At 42.9% G+C, this 17675-nt stretch overlaps 1 protein-coding gene and 1 long non-coding RNA gene across 2 annotated transcripts in view; one reads left to right on the top strand and one right to left on the bottom strand.

The window, feature by feature from the left end:
* hs3st1l2 (heparan sulfate (glucosamine) 3-O-sulfotransferase 1-like 2) overlaps positions 1-12118 on the bottom strand; it is a 43100-nt gene extending 30982 nt beyond the window's left edge. Inside the window, exon 1 of the mRNA XM_050051880.1 lies at positions 11868-12118. The gene's annotated coding sequence lies outside the window, so the exon portion shown is untranslated. The remainder of the gene's footprint in view (positions 1-11867) is intronic.
* Positions 1-17675, top strand: part of LOC126394808 (uncharacterized) — a 64115-nt gene that overhangs the window by 10839 nt on the left and 35601 nt on the right. The window lies entirely within an intron of this gene.

Below are 17675 nucleotides of genomic sequence, written 5' to 3'. Positions count from 1 at the left end.
GTGACAGGGAACATTTTCCTGTCCAATGAGTACTTTGACTTTTCACACTTTAACTACATATTGTTGCTGATACCAACATACTTAGCTGAATTAAGGTCTTGAATGCAGGATTTTTTCTCGTGGTGGATTATTTCTCCAGTGTGGTTTTAGTGTTTTTACTTCAGTAAAGGATATTAACGCTTCTTCCAGCACTGCTTTTGAGTATCAGACTCGTAACTAAGCTGTCAGAACCCATCCCCTCTGGATCAGCGTTTTTTAATCTGTTGTATTTTGCTGTGAATCCAACTCGACTACAACTTCCATCCCCCCCATGATGATATAGGAGGTGACGTTTGATTTTCAGCGGAGTACTCCTCTAAGACTTGGGTTTAAGACATAATATAAGATTTTCTCATTCTCACCGGGGTTTGGCTGTCAGGTCCATGCCTGCAGGTCTCGGCCAGAAAACAGGGTGGAGCCATAATCACACAAATTACAATTGTGTCGTCGTGCTGTCTCTCTCCATCTGCCATCCACCAGGAGTTCTTGTCACCTCAGAGCTGCTGAGGTGTGACGGCCTCGACGTTGTACATGTGTGTGTGTGTGTTTCCCTGCTAAGCGGGAGTCGCTGTGAACCTTCACCCTGACAGAGCGGGCGGCTGCCAGGCTGATGAACTCCTACCCCAAGGTTTTACAAACACAGTTAACACTGACCTCCTGAGTGCATGGCCTCCCTCCAGCTCTTTAAGCACCACTAGATCCTTAAATAAGACTGCCGTTTAAGACTTTAAAGGAACCAGACTTTCAGGCAGCCTTTGTTCCAGTTCAGCCAGAAGTGCACTATGAGAATCAGCCTGAAGAAGATTGAAACTAACTTTAGATAGAAAATTACTTAGAAATCATCTTTTTAGGTTGTTCGGTTTGAAGGAAGTAAAGCTCAACATTCGGTCTACTTTTATTTTAACTAATAAAGGAACAGTGTGCAGGATTTAGTGCCATCTAGCAGTGAGAATTGCAGATTGCAACGAGCTGATACTTCCATGTGCCACGTGTGAACTCCTGGTTAGGATTCATAGTGTTCATCGTTCAGGAGGTTTTAACTGGGAGCTGAATTATCCGCTGAGGTCTCTTCATCTCCAAAACAACCAGATCTGGTGATTTAAACCGGTAAAAACACTGACTAAAGCAGCTTCACGTTAAAAATCAGTTTTGTTTTCTTTTGTCGATGTTGTTCAGCTTGTTGCATGTGCGCTGCTAGCCCAGCACCCGCTAATGTTTGCTCACCTTTTTTCAATGATAACTTAAGATCCAGATGCTCGGCAGGTTTTGAGCGGGACTCGGATTATCCACAGAGGTCTCTTCCTCTCCAAAACAAACAGACTCTGTGATTTAAACTGGTGAAAACACTGAATAAAGCAGCTTCACGTTAAAATAATTAGTGTTTTCCAACACTGCTTGTCGCGGAGGGGCTGCTAACCACAGTGGCCAGTGTTTGGTTTGTCTGTTCTGGGCTACTGTAGAAACATGGCGGTGCAACATGGCGATCTCTGTAGACGAGGACCTGCTCCCCATGTAGATATAAACGTCTCAGTATAAGGTAACACATAGACAACAATTCTTATTTTCAGGTGATTACACACTACAGAAAATAAACTTTATTTATGACATTCCATTTCTGCCAATAAATCTCTCTGAAGGTGCGGACACACCAAACCGACATCAAAGAACTAGCGGTGACGAAAGCCAACTGTTGCATCGTCTACGTCGCCCTGTGTCAGTTGCATTTGAACACACTGCACGGACTACATCCGACGGCCAAGTGGCACGTATGTTCTGCACCTGCGTGAGAGAGAGCGGAGTGACAGAGTGGTACATCCTGTCAGCCGAGGGGTTTCCTATCTGTGCAGCTGAGCACGGCAGCACCTCCATGGACTATTACATCCAGACGGTCCCGGTGTTTCCTCCGCAGGCTCCACTTCACTCAGCTGCCTGATATACCCGCTGCTTCTTCCCACTTTAACCTGAATAACAAACCAGGGCTCGGTGCTCCGGTTGGATCCAAACAGAGAGCTGGGGCTAGCTCAGAGACTAGCGGAGGCTAACTGGCTGTGCTTCCCTCCGGTCATGCTGCGGCTAACGCTCCGCTAGCCGCTCCCAGCTAGCTCCGGTTTGTTATTCAGGTTAAAGTGGGAAGAAGCAGCGGGTCTGTGGGGCAGCTGCGTGAAGTGGAGCCTGAGGAGGAAGCACTGGTTAGCCCTGGTTTCACTACAGGCAGATTCACTCACGACAGGGTCGAGGAAATAAAACCTGAACAGCCAATCAGAGTGTACTCTCTCACCGACAAGCTCCGCCGCCGATTCAACATGCTCAATTGGCTGAAAAGCCGCCGCCGCCGCCCAAGTGCTGACGGTGCGGGACACACCGCAAAAACTAGGGCGACAGACGCTCACCAACGGCCCGACTTTGGTCGGTGAGTCGGTGAGTCCGACCGTGGGCTTGGTGTGTCAGGGCCTTAAATCCTTCACACTGGACCTTTCAAATAACATTCAGTTGCGATAATGCAACTTTGAGAGAGGACTATTTGGAAATCTCATTGCATTTTTGTAATGCAGGTGTTGATGTCTCTCACAAACACCTGAATGAACCAACAAATACACATTTTTTGGAACAGTCCTCGTCTTGAGAAACATGAGCAAATTGCCCACAGTGGTAGATTACAGTTTACAAGCACATTTAAAGTATCTGCAAGTTGATTTTACTGTCAAACTGCACTGTTGTGAGTTAAAATCATGGGCTGCAGATGGCACCTTCTCATCCCATTGCATCAAATATCTGCACTTTTACAGGGCTGCTCACGCCGACATATTACATGCTAGGTATACTCCTGTCTTTGTCAATAACGTTCAGGGACGGCATGTCAGTTTCAGCCTGTTAAATGCATTGTGTCTCCTCTAAATAACCTTCTGTTTTCACAGGAAATGTACAGTTTCTGTTCATTAGATGCACACAGTCAAAATAAACCTACAATGTTGGTATAACACCCCATATTTTATGTTTATTTCCTTGTGCAACAAAAGCATGTCGTTAGGTTTAGAAAAGAACATCATGGTTTGGCTCTACATCTGTGAAAGTTTGGGAAGGTTTGTAAGACCCATCCACCCCTCCCACCTGCCCTATAGGGACTTTCCAGGTCCTTAAATTACATCGTTACCTGCAGCATTTCAAACTGACGCCACCCGGCAGTGTATCATACCGTGGCTTTTGGTGTTGCTGTCCGAAATCATTGACAAAGCGACAGTATTTGACGAGTTCAGAGTGAGAACGAGCTCCCGCAGGAAGCAGAAACTCTGTCACCTGCTTTCAGTCAGCAGTAAATTATTTGCAGTTAATTAACCAAAACATACAAAACAACTGATTTGGACATTAAACCTATAGAACCTCTACAGCTGCCAACAAAATGTATTAAAATGTTTCAGTTGAAGTTCATATTTGTGCATTTTGATTAATAAAAAGTAGATTTAAAGTTACCTCATACTAATCTGTTAGAAATATAAATGTAGAGCCTCCTCCGATCCACCTTTAAATCACCTTTACATTGTTAAAGAAAAAAACCCCGCTGATGATGTGACTTTCCCTTCCGTGCCTGCACTAATGTCCGTGAGAGAAGACGTCAAACGATATCTCACGCTGGAGCTAAACTGTTCAGTAACGGATGAGGATGGAAAATTTAGCACGCAGTAATAAAACACTGAGAGGAGCCAATCGTAAAAATGACACTTAAAAGTTTTGATTGTCGGAAGTCGTCTGAATATGACTCTCTTGTACGTGTAGTATTGCATGAGTTGAGTGTGTGTATGTGTGTGTGTGTGAGATGTTAATGGGCTCACTGGCTGCCCTGTTAGACCCCAGGACTGTTCAAAGGATCACACTGACTGTCTGCTGCCTCCTTTTAATGTTGGCAGAATTTGGAGGTGTCTTAAAGATACTGTTAGTCACACACTCAGCTGCAAACAAACACAAAAACACACACACACACATACACAGTTTGCCAGATTTGGTGATTTTGAGGGCGTGTTAGACAGTCAGTGAAAAGGGGAGGACTATCTGTGTGTGTGTGTGTGTGTGTGTGTGTGTGTGTGTGTGTGTGTTTGTGTGTGTGTCCTGGTTCAGTGCGCTTCAGAGGACGTATGCACTCTGCTCATAAATAAAGGCCATGCATTATTCAGGGCTGCTCCTCCAGCTAATGCCCCTTAATGTGCCCAAACAGCCATAATGTACTTTGCTACCAAGGTGGCAGAGACCCCCTCATACACACACACACACACACACACACACACACAGACGTCAAACCTCCACCCCTAGATTTGACACAATGTCTTTGTCAGTGTCGCTCTCAGGCTCTTATCTCCCTCTCAAATCGTCCCATGTTCCTAATTTTCACCCAAAAATCCATTTTGCTTTTGATCCAAATTGCTCTCGCTCACGCTGTCTCGCCAGATTTCCATCGAACTTTGCTCGATTTGTCCCTAATTCTCCACCGCCACTGTCTCCATCTCCCTCTCCCTCTCCGTCCCTACACTTTTCCTCACTGTCTCTTTCTCCCTTTTTTTTTTTTTTATTACCAAAAAATGTATCCGAGTACCGTTCTGTAAAACCTACCATTCTTCCCTCCTGCATGGCCCCGGGGCGGCAGCTTTCTGCAGATTTAGACTTGTGTCTAAACACGGATTTGTGGCTGTGAAGCTCCGGCAGCGAAGCATCCTAAGCGCGTAATCTTAATCAGTTTTGGAGGAAATTAAACTGATTAAATTCGGAGGTAAACAGGAAACAGTTTGGAGCCCAAAAAAAAGCCATGAAAAACCATAAAATCACTTTAAGGTGAAATGTTTATCGCTGCTGCTTTGCTTGTCTGCGTTTTATCGACAGTGTTTTATGTTCTAATCACTTTGTAATTGATTCACTTGTTTACTGTCTGCGGTTTTAATTGCTTTGGCGGTTTGTGATCTCTTTTGTTTTGGGCTTTGTGAAGCACTTTAACTCTCCCAAAGTGTAACATAACTCAAGTTCACAATTTATATTTGTTGTAAGAAATACTGCATTGTTTAATTTTCTGTCAGGAGACACTTAAAGTGCCGCTGTCTTGGATTTCTTTTGACACATTCAAAGCTACTTACTGACCCCTACTGGTTTTGAGTTTTGAGTTACTGCTTGTGTTGCCACACCCAACAGTGATGTCAAATTGTACTATTGTGCATTTTCATTTTTCGTCTGGAAAAGAAATTGCTGTATATTTCCACCTCAAAAAGTTACTCCCCCATGTTTGTGCTGCCTTAATGTCTGCAGCACAACCAAGTTAATCAGTGCTTTTATGCTGAAAATAAATCAGATAACTACTTGTACAAAGGAGTTGCTTGTAGTGATGAACACATGGAGAATTATAGACTCTGCAGTTCCCCGCAGCTCTCCAGAGCTTTATAGCAACTTTAGCTCATTGGTTTTGTATTCCATCCCATGACTTTACTGTTTGGTTCACTCTCACTGCTTCAAAAGCGTTGTTAGCAGCCGCAACAGGCAGCGGTTCAGGAGCTCAGGTGTTGGTAGAGACCAAAAACGGAGCTTGAAGAAGAGTGAATATAGGACTTACATTTCTTAAAGTGGACAGAAACACGACTCCAAATGAATACTGAAGTTGCTCCGTAACAACTGCTTTCCAACAAGTTCCTCATATCAGTGCAGCTTCTTTCAGCTGCCTCCAAGTGACCAAAGAAATCAGTTATTGCAGGTTTAGAGGTCTAATGTGTAGATTTTAGTGGTACATAGCAGTGAGGTTGCAGATTGCAACCAACTCAAACTTGTCCCGTCTGCCAAGCATGTCGGAGAGCTGCTGTGGTCGACACTAAAAATACAAATGGCCTGATCTAGAGCCAGTGTTTTGTTTGTCCATTCTGGCTACTGTAGAAACATGGCAGACTCAGTGAAAGAGGACCTGTTCCCTATGGAGAAATAAACAGCTCATTCGAAGGTAACAAAAAGGCAACAATTCTTATTTTCAGGTTATTAACTAATGAAAACATAGTTGTGAATATTATATTCAATTTATGCTAATATATCTCCCTAAATTTCACACACTGGACCTTTAAGGATTCTACCTCTTTTTGGGATAGTTTTTGAGAAGGGTATTGGCCAAACCGACACCACAGAGACTGTTTGAATGATTTTGCAAAATACTTAATCTAACTTCTGTCATTCCTGTCTCCTAGAAAATGCGATTGTATATTACTAAATAGACAGCGGCATGGTGGTGCAGTGGTTAACATTGTTGCCTCACAGCAAGAGGGTTCCTGGACCCCCTCTGTGTGGAGTTTGCATATTCTCCCTGTGTCAGCGTGGGTTTTCTCCAGGTGCTCCAGCTTCCTCCCACAGTCCAAAGACATGCAGGTTAATCGTGACTCTAAATTGTCCGTAGGTGTGAATGTGAGTGTGAATGGTTGTCTGTCTCTGTGTGTCAGCCCTGTGATAGTCTGGTGACCCGTCCAGGGTGTACCCTAGGCTCCAGCGCCCCCCACGACCCCCAACAGGATAACAGCTGCAGAAAATGAATGAATATGACTAAATTGCATCCATAATTACATTGTGGTGACAACATAATCTCTGCCTGGACTATGTTCAGAGATGTTTCTTTGGGTTAGTGAAACACTACATTTATGTACCACGCTGGATTCGTAGCGAGGTGGTCGTGTTGCAGGACTGTGGCACCAGAGTTCTGGGTTCACATCCAGTGTAAATAAGAAGGCGAATAAGAAAATAATGCTGTAGTCACTACGGGTGGATAGCGTATTGCAAGATTGATTATCTTGGCTAAAAAACGATGTTATAAGTGAACATTTTGCTGATACATTCAATATTAACATTTTGGTGACATGCTAACATTGGTGCTCAATATTTAGAACATGTGCCTTTGCCCCCCCCCCAAATAAAAACATGAAAAGGAGTTTTATTATTATTTTATTTTATTATTTTATTATTTTAAATGTACCAGGGGGTCGGTCCAAAGGGACTTGGGTTGGGAACTGGAGGGTCACCGGCTCAAGTCCCCGTCCAGACCAAGTATAGAGCATAAGCTGGTAGCTGGAGAGGTGCTAGTTCGCCTCCTGGGCACTCTGACATCCCTCCGTTTAATGCATGTATAGGTCCTGTTTGTGCATGTGTGTGTATTTCAGGTCTGTGTGTACATGACAACAAATTGAATTTCCCCTCACAGATGGATAATGTATATATTCTTCTTTTAGAATGAAGAAATTCAAGTGTTAGATGCTCAAAACTTTCTGGCGGAGGACCCTTAACCCATCCAGTGTTGAAACCAAAGCTACGCCCTTGCTTGCCAGGTACATTGATTATTATGTCAATAGAAAATTGGCGTGCATTACCTTTTCCTCAAAACGTACTTGCTGTTGTAAATTAATTGTATATTACCATAATTTCTAGGAGACTTATGCATTCATTATGAAGCAGTTCCTCAAGAATGGAAATACAATTGACCTATGGCTAAGTCCCGCCCTCAAACGCAATGAGCCAATCACAGTGCGTATAGCCATTATCATACACTGGGACATTCTCTACCTGGACGTCCATTGAAATGCATTACAGAAAGTCAGTTTTGTTCGGTTTTATGAGCTTTTTCGGAGATTTGAAGTTTAAAAATGGTCAAACGGTGTGCATGGGGTACATGCAACTCTGACACAAGGTATCCTGAGAGGCTGGGCGACCAGGTGTATTTTTTACACTTTAAACCACATCTCAACCGAGAAAAGTGTCTCCTTTGGATAAAGTTGTGTGGTAACGTTAGACCACAACATCAACTCAACGTGAATAAGATTAACAATGATGTCTACATCTGTTCTAAGGTAAGTCAACATTGTGTTTGAGGCAACATATTGTCACTTTGCTGGAAAGAAATATAAAGTTATCTTTAACATCTCTAGCTAACGTTAGCTAAAGTTAGCCTAACGTTAGCTCCTAGCTGCGTTGTTCATCATGTCACCTTGTTTGCTGGGAGTTCATTAGCCTATTTTGTTCTAGTTTTGTACTTTGGTGATCGTACATCATTGTTAGCTGTTGTCCAAAGGGCTCTAGTTAAGCTAACGTTAACTTCTGGAGCTTAGCTTCATTAACTTATCTGTATTGCAGGAATTAACAAAGGTTGGCAAACTTTATGCTGAATGATTCAGTGTAAATACTGTAGCACCAAACTAACGGAGAGACACTCTTGGTAAAGATGGTAAAAAGGCCGTTATCCTTTTCTCATATTCTGAGCCAAAAACCTTAACTTCAGTGGCACTTTAACTTGTTGTCTTTGATGGTGACGGCAACGAGATGCGGTTCACAAGCGTACACTGTTACCTGTAAGTTTTGGCTTCTAATTTAAGCTTTTCATCGACCTTCTCAACAATAAAATGATGAATATCCCTCCAATGCGTAGTTTAGGCCCTTTTGGTTTCTTCGCAATGACATCTGATCGTTATGTCCCCAAAAATCAAAAGTTGCCTCCTGCGAAATGCCGTGTACTGTGACACCTGCCATAGCGCCGGTCACTGAATGTTGATAGTTTGTCCGAGTGAGTGGAGGGGGGCGTGGCTTAGCCATAGGTCAGTTGTTCAGCTACATCTAAAAAACTTTAAATTATCCATACTGCAGATCGTTTTTCTCTGTTTTTATCTATTTACTTTTTAAACATATTTGGTGCTAAGTGCTCGATTTATTTGATTCTTCATTTTGGGAGGTTTTGTTTGGATTTTGTATTAGGGTTGGGTTTCTGAGTCTAACCTTTAAAGTCACCTAAAGTTGGCCGGTCGCTGCTCATGCTTACTATCCAATTCTTCTTCTACTTATTAAAAAAGGTAATGTAAAACACGTACTGCCTGTGGAGATGTTTTTTTAGAGGGAGCCGTGTGTTTCTGTGTTACAGTATCACAGGCTGATTTAATCGGGTGATAAGCGAGTAACAGTTATTTAACGTGAACCCTTTGTTTACAAGACGCGCCACATCATGGTGTAACATTAACCTCTCACATGACACCGATGGCTCACAGTTTGTTTTTGAGACACACAAAACACGCCCCCCTCATTCAACACACACACACACAGACCAGACAATGACTCCATTCATCCTTTTACTCTCTCCGTCTCCTCTGTCTCACTCTATCTCTCCTCCTCCTCTGTCTCACTCTATCTCTCCTCCTCCTCTGCTCACATCAGCTCTTTGTAAACACAGTGAAGGTCAAAAACACAAAACACACCAGGTTTGTCCCTTCGCAGCCTCTCTGACCTGGATCTGCTACGGGTGTTTCGTCTTTTGAACGGTCTGTTTGAATTCTTCAGATGCTTCAGAGTCGGTATTGTCTTCTTGGTGGTGCAGACTCACTTAACCAATTAGTCATGTGGGAGTGTCATGATAAGTGGAGCTGGTGGTGCTCAGCTCAGACATGTAGATACAATAAGACAACATGAGAATATGCACTACTTTGTTTGATATTATTAGAAGGAAGATAGACCAAGATATTTTGGTCTTTGCAGCAAGTCCTTCAAATGAAACGACAAAATACATTGTTCGTCCATGACCTCTAAACGAAACATTTGCTGATCTGACTCCACATCATCAGGACGACATCATTTATATGTGCCTTCCAAAGCTGTTTCCAATCAAGCCTAACCAATGGCTAGATTTGGGCTTGAATATAACTTGGTTAAAGGCATAATATGCAGAAAGTGTCGGTTACTGTTTGTAAACCTGACATTCAGACTTCAGCTTGTACCTGCATCGCAAACTTTGTAAGAACGTTACGCTTGTTGTAATGGAAAAGCCGATACTTTAGCATGGTAACAAAGCCAATTGCCGCTTTACCACTTTGTGTTTCGCCTTGCTTTTTTTCCATTGCTTTCGGTGCTGTGCTTGCAATTTTTGTAGCTTCCTCTTGGATGCCTGCCGCTTACGATCTGGCACCTGGTCACTACCTTTTTATGAAGTCCGGACTCTCACCTGCACGCTGTTTTTGGCTGGGGTCCACATGCCCATAAAATAGTAAAATAAAAGGAAAATCAGACATACGTGCAGAGGGGAGGATCTCTGCGGATCAGGCTGATAAAGAGGCTACCTTCAATTCGTATATATCCCGCATAATCGGGAAGGCTGTGATCCCATGACCAATGCGCTGACAAGAGTAAAGAAGGAAGTACTATAAAGACTGAAAGTCCGTGTAAGGATGCAGGTTGGGGTAGTGGATGAGTCAAACAACTTTCTCCCAGGAGAATGGTGTTCGTGACCAGTGAAACCAAGAGAACTTTGAGTCATTTTAAAGTACGTCATCATCTGAAAATCAGAACTATTGTGTTTTTGTCACCTTAGAACAAGACATTGATACCTACACAGGGAGCAGGTCCTCGTCTATGGAGATTGCCATGTTGCACTCCCATGTTTCTACAGTAGCCCAGAATGGACAAACCAAACACATCCAGGGTGCATTTGTTTTGGAGAGGAGACTTCTGTGGGTATTTTGGCTCCTGGTAAAATCCTCCTTCGAATTCTACCCGGGACAAGTTTCAGCTGGTTGCAATCTGCAGTCTTCACTGCTAGAATTAACTAAACTTCCCTTAATCTTACACACTGGACCTTTAAGATATAAAAAACATCCTTGTTTCGGTTTATGTTAAGGTCAGGAGGCATTTGGTGTCAAGGTGACAACAATAACCACATGGTTAGGGAACAATCGCGGTCAGGATTAAAAGAAACCAATGTTGACTTTTAGCAGGAAACAGGAAACAAACCGCGGTCACTTGTGTTTGAGTCTGGCGTTCTGTTGACCGTCCAGCCAGCTCGACCTTGCTGCTCTCTGTGGACTTTGTGGCTCTACAATAACGTCATCCAACTTCACTTTGCCACCTACAGACAAGAGACACAATCACTTCAGCCGCTACAGAGCTTTGTCACTGACATCGCCCAAATGTGTCATTGAAATTTAAATAAATTAAACAGATGTTTAAATTAAGAGTAAAGATGCAAGAATCCACAAGCTGATACCCAAATCATCAGCAATAAAGGCACTTCAAGTCCAGCAGCAAATAATAAGCCAAACGTTTACCTTATTTTTAAAGCAGTGGTTTTATGATGCCAAAGTAATTTATTCTAATAATTAATAGTAATTTATTTCGGCACCACCAAAAGTGAAGAAACAAGTACGGGTGTTCGTGTTAAACCTCGGCAAACACAAGTCATCAACATGAGCTCTTGTGTGACGAGAACGAGTCCCCACAACTCCATAAAAGTGATGTTTGAGATACTCTTTTGTTAGCTTATTAAAAAAATTCCTCCTTAAGCATTTTCCTTCTGCTTTCACTCATATCCCACTCTGATTTTAAAACACACCCAGCGCATGCTTGGATGCACACACACAAAAAAGACCTCCTCAACTTCGTCCACACAGATGAATGAACCTCACATGTCCCCACTTTGCCTACATGTCAGCATTTGTGACTTAAAAGCACCACAAGCGGCTCAAAGTTTACTCTCTGGCAGGTAATACATGAACAAACAAGCCTTCAAAAGCATGGGATTTTATGGACTTGAGAGAAGAGAGGGCGAAAACTTCCAGAGAGTGAGGGTAGATGAGGTTAACTCTGTCCACTGATACTGTCCACATACAGTCACCATGCACAGCATGAAGTGGGACTTTACACCTTTGCACAGTTTTTTTTAATTTACTTGTAGCAAATGTTGCACTTTGTATAAATATTGGCTGTGATGCAGAGTGTGGTGGTTGTTCAGATTCAGGCTGCTATTCACTAAGAAGATACGCAGTGAGTGTATGAATGAGATAAAAAAAAAGAGCTCTTACCTGATTGATTGTTTTTACTTCTTCTCTTCTCTTTGCTTCTGTCCTTCCTTCCTCTCGTCAGTTTTGCTTCAGCTCCCCGGGCGTCGCTGAGGTGGTGTGTGTCGAGCGTCTGAGCGTGTGTGTCAGGAGTGTGTGTGATGTGTGAGAGTGTGTGCAGGCTGGTTAGACAGCGGCTCTGCTTTGTGCTGCCGACCTCGGTGAGCGTGTTGTTGCAACTGACTGAGTGACTGGGAGAGAGGGAGGGAGTGTGTGAGAGTGTGTGTGTGTGAGGGAGAGAGAGATTAGTTCACACACAAACACATCTCCGCCTCAGGGAAACACCCCACTCCCTCTCCTCCTCCTACCTCCCCCTTTTTTTTTCTTCTTGTCTTTTTTTATTTCTCTCCTACATCAGGTCTTTTCTTTTCTTTCATCTGATCACCTTGAAGGACTCATGGAGCGAAAACATTTCCAGTCCCCCTTGTTCTCTGCTCCCATTTGACACCAGCCGATCCTCCTGCCTGATTCTTGGTTTTTAACCTCCTCTTTTGTTGTCTTTCCTCCTCATATTCATTCAGTTTTGCTGTTGCGAGTCCCCAGAATCATAAATAAGTTAAAGAGAGCTGGCACAAAACAGCACAAATATCTCTGATGGGTTGCTCTGCCTCTCTCTCTGTGAGCTGTTGCTTTTTGTTTGACTCTGTATCAGTGGAAAATATGTCATCTTTTTTGCACTTTCCATGTTTTTCCTGCCTTTGACTCTACAAAGACATTAAATTGAATAGCGAGACTGTTGGTGCAGAGAGAAAGGAATCTTTTCACTTTTCAAATCATCTCAGGGACAAACCGCTTATTAATGGCTGTTGAGTGTGACTTGACAGCACCTGGGTGAAGTTTTTTGGTAAATGTCATGATGTTGAGTGTTAGAGAATCGTGGCATGAATAGCTTGATGAACGAAACAAGTAACTTTTATGACTATTATTGTCTGATCACAGTCAAGCCCTTCAAGATTCTTTCTATCAACAAATAATTTGCAACCACTTCAATTAATACTGCAAAAAATCTCCATATCCTCAGGTCATCTCTGTCCAGAGTCCTTCACCTAATTTTCCTAAAGTAAGTGAGAACAAGTGAGGCCTTAATCCTTCTGTAACTGTAAATACTACAATAGATTTATTCCCATATTCATGCTAGGAAGAGCCAGTCCGCCACGCCGGGGATCAGCATGCCCGGGGCCCCACCCCCGATGCCAGTCCCTGCAAGTGGTGGGCCCACAGCCCTAGAGATAGGGTGAGGAGCTTGGACATTTGGAAGGAGCTCAGAGTAGAGCCGCTGCTTCTTTGCGTGGAAAAGGGTCAGTTGAGGTGGTTCAGGCATCTGATCAGGATGCCTCCTGGGCGCCTCCCACTGGAGGTGTTCCGGGCATGTCCCACTGGTAGGAGGCCCTGGGGCAGACCTAGAAAATGCTGGAGGGATTACATATCTCATCTGGCCTGGGAACACCTTGGGGTCCCCCAGGAGGAGCTGGAAAGTGTTGCTGGGGAGAGGGACGTCTGGGGTGCTTTGCTTGACCTGCTGCCCCCGTGACCCGGCCTCGGATAAGCGGATGAAAATGGACAAAAACGGACGGAATCTTGTAAAATGATTTCATTTTCTTTCTTGCTGCCATCGTGCATGCCCTCTACCTCCCCATCACCACCTAGTCTTTTCATCAGCCTCATGCGCTTCAGCAGTCAGCAGCCACCACCACCACCACCAGTGTCTGGACTCCATGTGGGGATTTATCCTGCTGCCGCTCAGATGTCCCTCAATCACAAAATATCTCCCTCTGGTGTCCAAGTACCAAAGACCTCTGTTTCTGTTTAATCAGCACAAATCATCTGTAAATCTGTACACTCATATTCTGTATTAAATATTATCTTTACTTCATTCTTCTGTCTCTCCTGATTGAACTAATGTTAGCTTTTTACTTCTGGCGATTGCATTTACGCTTCAGATCCGATGGAAAAATCCCACAGACTTTTTGACGAGAGAACCAGGGTGATGCTAACTTCCGCACCGGCCTACAAAAAAAACAAAAAAAACCCACCATCCCTACAGTACTCTGTTAAAGTCCATGCTCACGTAAGTTGCACAAGCTAATGAACACGCTGTAGCTAGCTATCTCGCTCGTGTAATACATTGTGTTTTCTTACCCTCTGAATTTAAAGACTGAAACATTAGCCTCGGCACAACTTAAAGACATTGACTATCTAAAAATCAAACTTTGCCAGCATATTCTTTCCCTCAGAAAAGAGAAATAATAGTTAAACAGAAAAAATAAATCCATATTCATATTCTTTTCCATCAGAGCCATATGTTTCTCACTTCTGAATTTTACTACAAACAGAAATGTAGCTGAGCACTTACTGATATTATATGTTGGTCACAGAAGACAGCTAGCCACGACAGCTAGCGTTAGCATCAAATTTGGGGTCTTTTGTTGTGTGGAGCAGACGGGGCACCATTTAGGAAGAAACTCATGGGCCCCATTCATGTATTTCTGGGGAAAATGGAACACGGCAACTCACATCAAATGAACCAGACCTGGTGTGCAAAGTTGTCATGTGTAGAATGTCCATGCAGATTTTCCCTGTTCCTGCATCAAATTTTCACATCACACTAGTAATGGAGAAGATAGGTGAGAAGATAGGCGCAGCATTGTGTGGGTCTGTGTCTGAGCTGAAGTCGTCTGCTGTTGGCGTGTGTGTGTGTGTGTGTGTGTGACTTGCTGGCAATTTTGCTCCAGAACAGTGGTTCCCAACTGGTGGGTCATGGTCTAAAAGTTGTGTCGCGGATCCAATCTGAATGGACCGCAAGTAACTTACAAATGTTTGTAAAAAACACACTTTAGTTTTAAGTACATTGAATTTCCGGCACAGAGTTTTTATTTTGAAGTGCCGTTTCCTGATGGAGAGTGAGTGACTAATGGACAACTACTTGTACTTGACAGAGACAGCAAACTAGCTCGAAGACATGGCCAAATGCAAGTATGACGCCGAATGTATTAAACTGTGTGGACCTTGAACTAATGACTGGACCACTTGGGAACCACGGCTCTAGAATACTTTGTTGGTGACTGCTCACTACAAAAGTTGTTACTGGTACAAGCCCTTCGAGCTGGTATGATGGATTTGATTTATCATTATCTACAGACTGTGGACATTTTACTGTGAGGATTGTAAAACTCCAGTTTACTCAGACACGTGTCTTCACTGTACTGGGTTCCCTTTACACTCTGGAGAAAAAGATGACCCTGCCAATTGTCCTGGTGTATAATTCACACTCTGAATAAAATATGTTTTCAGCTGAATAAGAAATAAGCATCTTGAAACAAGACGAGTCAGCTTGCTGCACATGAATTAAAAAAAAACAAAAAACGAAATGAATACTTGGAAAAGGGGTGAAATATTCTTATTTTTCCCTTTTAAAAAGGGACTTAAGGACCTCACTACAGTCAAGCACATTACATAAAATGGATATTTTAACATACAGTTTTACAAATTTGTCATCCAAATCAATATCTTGCAGTGAAAAAAGCTGCTCGCCTGAATGGACACTGACAGATGATTGAAAAAGACAGCAATCAGTTTAACCTTGAGGAGACCCCTACTCAGTTTTGTTTAAGCCCATCACAGCGATTACAGAATTTAGCTTTAGCCTGCTAATCTGCTCTAGATCCACATTAAACTGCTCCTCAGGAGGCTGAGCAGAGGGGGGTGGGGGGGTTTTGTGGGTGTGCAATAATTTACAGTGCGATCTCCTGAAGTATTTGGACTCTTTTGTTTCGATCTCTGTACTTGCAGCACATTGGGTATGAAATTGAATCAATGACTATGAGTTGAAAATACTGACTTTCAGCTTTAATTCGAGGGTGTTTACTTCAACATCTGGGGATTGTAACCCTTATTATTCATAACACCCCTAAGGGTAGGAAGGGCTGCGAGTCCTACTGTTCACCAAATGTGGATGTAAACAACCTCAAACACCCTGAAAGCTGAAAATTAGCACTTTAACCTCATATTCAACCCTGTTTCCTAACAATTAATTTCATATACAACTTGTACAGCATTGGCAAATATCACCTCACTTGTTTTTTAACAACATAACAAGAAAGCATTTATAATTAATGTATCTGCAAAATGTTCGTTGTTGTACATTATTTGTTTTACACATGTATCTTCTGCTTGCAACTAAAGCATGATTAACATTTTTATGGTTATGTTTAAGCAACTCTGCACTTTGCTAAGGAATGAGTTTGATGTTTTAATAGTATTTAGATCATAATGGAGCTCTGTGCACAGAGGAATGGGATATATCAGGCTTTGGATACACAGAAAATACCTCTTTTTTTAAAAAAATTTTTTGGAGTATTATCAGACTTACTGTTTAAGTTGAGACAAATGGTTGGAGCATGTTATGGAAAATTTTAAATCTTTAGGGAAAACATGTTGAAGATGCACGGCACATCATCTGAAAAGTGGATGAGATCAGGTGGCAGCAGTAGGGGGCGGTGACAAAAATCTGCAGTCAGGTCGCACAGCTTCCAGCAAAGATGCTCTAGTTCCATCAGCCTTCGAAGAATATACAGGAAGTCACAAAAATATTGACATCCCACTCTAAGACTACTAGCCTACTATCTAGCGTTAAATATTCAGATGACACCAAAAATGTGAATTTTTTACACCTTGTTGTGGTCAAAACTAACAGCCCATCAACTCTGTGATCAAGCAACAGCCAGGTGTTTCCCATCATGCCCTGGGCCTGGCAGTGGAGAGCAACTGGCTCTAAAAACAGCTTTCTAATCATATCAGTATTGTTTTTGTACTCCAAATATCAGCCAAATATGTTCAAATACATAATGACTGTCACCGAGCCATGATTTTAAAAATAAGGCGTGCAAATTCTGCAGTAGACTGGCTGCAAAGACTCGTGATTTAGCATGTTCACCTTCTAAACTGGGAGCACATGCTGTGCTCTACACGATGAAACTGAACGGAGAAATACACAGAAAAGTTGTGGAAGACTATTTTTTTTTAGCCAACAAGGTAACAAAAACAAGCATACTCAAAAACACAGTGCAGGAAGTTGAGAACATATGTCGGTCCTTTGTGGTCCATTTGACAAACAAAGTTAGCATACACAGTTACACGGACATGGACACAACAGCATTCATGCATGATGTCAGAGTGAGTCGGGATGAAGTCAGACACAAATGTAACGAGCATGCAATTTGTAGCAATGGCCAGAGATTGCTTCTGCAAGCCCACTGTCACTCTGCAGTCATCGGTATCCGCCGCTTGGGCAGTGACTTGCGGCGTCAGAAACCAACGAAAAAAGGCGTCCTTTAACATCAGCATGATACGCAGCCAGTTGCCGTCATAGTTTAATGGCACCCGGCGGCGTCAGGGTGAAACACGTCGGGACAAGGACAAAAGTTAAGGCAGCGAAAATCCGATTAGAGCGGGCAGGAGGGGTGGTGGCAGGCCTGGCTCATCTTGGAGAGGCCTATTGATGTTTCCCTAAGCTAAGCCAAGACTTTGGGTCGCTGAGCCCATCCCAGCTGACATTGGGCAAGAGGTGGAGTAAGACTTTTGGTTGTTTAAATTACAATTAAGTAGTCCATACCCATTGAGTGCACAGTTGCCCACGTACAGTTTCACATGGTGTGTGTTTGTGATACAGGTCATAGGAAATTGCAGATTAAATAGTCAACTGAACCCATTAAGAAGAGCAATGTATTCAGACAGAGTGTTTGTGAATTTGATAGTACGATTGCTTTATTGAAA

Source organism: Epinephelus moara, chromosome 8, assembly GCF_006386435.1.
Source record: "Epinephelus moara isolate mb chromosome 8, YSFRI_EMoa_1.0, whole genome shotgun sequence".
Taxonomy (NCBI): domain Eukaryota; kingdom Metazoa; phylum Chordata; class Actinopteri; order Perciformes; family Serranidae; genus Epinephelus; species Epinephelus moara.
The sequence above is the reverse complement of the archived record's forward strand: the minus strand, read 5'-3'. Positions and strand labels throughout refer to the sequence as shown.